The following is a 1,082-nucleotide window of genomic DNA, read 5'->3' on the forward strand; positions in this document are numbered from 1 at the left end:
CCATAGTTCATAAGGCGTCGTCTCAACGGATTTTGATGGTGCCCTATTTAACGTGAATGCGGCCGTCTCTAGAGCATAACCCCAAAATGATAGCGGTAAATCAGTAAGAGACATCATAGATCGCACCATATCTAGTAAAGTACGATTACGACGTTCGGACACACCATTACGTTGTGGTGTTCCGGGTGGCGTGAGTTGCGAAACTATTCCACAGTTTTTCAAATGTACACCAAACTCGTAACTCAAATATTCTCCTCCACGATCAGATCGTAGAAACTTTATTTTCTTGTTACGATGATTTTCAACTTCACTCTGAAATTCTTTGAACTTTTCAAATGTTTCAGACTTATGTTTCATTAAGTAAATATACCCATATCTGCTTAAATCATCTGTGAAGGTGAGAAAATAACGATATCCGCCACGAGCCTCAATATTCATCGGACCACATACATCGGTATGTATGATTTCCAACAAATCTGTTGCTCTCTCCATAGTATCGGAGAACGGTGTTTTAGTCATCTTGCCCATGAGGCACGGTTCGCAAGTACCAAGTGATTCATAATCAAGTGGTTCCAAAAGTCCATCAGTATGGAGTTTCTTCATGCGCTTTATACCGATATGACCTAAACGACAGTGCCACAAATAAGTTGCACTTTCATTATCAACTCTGCATCTTTTGGCTTCAACATTATGAATATGTGTATTACTACTATCGAGATTCAATAAGAATAGACCACTCTTCAAGGGTGCATGACCATAAAAGATATTACTCATATAAATAGAACAACCATTATTCTCTGATTTAAATGAATAACCGTCTCGCATTAAACAAGATCCAGATATAATGTTCATGCTCAACGCTGGCACCAAATAACAATTATTTAGGTCTAATATTAATCTCGAAGGTAGATGTAGAGGTAGCGTGCCGACCGCGATCACATCGACTTTGGAACCGTTTCCCACGCGCATCGTCACCTCGTCCTTAGCCAATCTTCGCTTAATCCGTAGCCCTTGTTTCGAGTTGCAAATATTAGCAACAGAACCAGTATCAAATACCCAGGTGCTACTGCGAGCATTAGTAA

The sequence above is a fragment of the Triticum urartu genome, chromosome 3 (assembly GCF_003073215.2).
Source record: "Triticum urartu cultivar G1812 chromosome 3, Tu2.1, whole genome shotgun sequence".
NCBI lineage: Eukaryota > Viridiplantae > Streptophyta > Magnoliopsida > Poales > Poaceae > Triticum > Triticum urartu.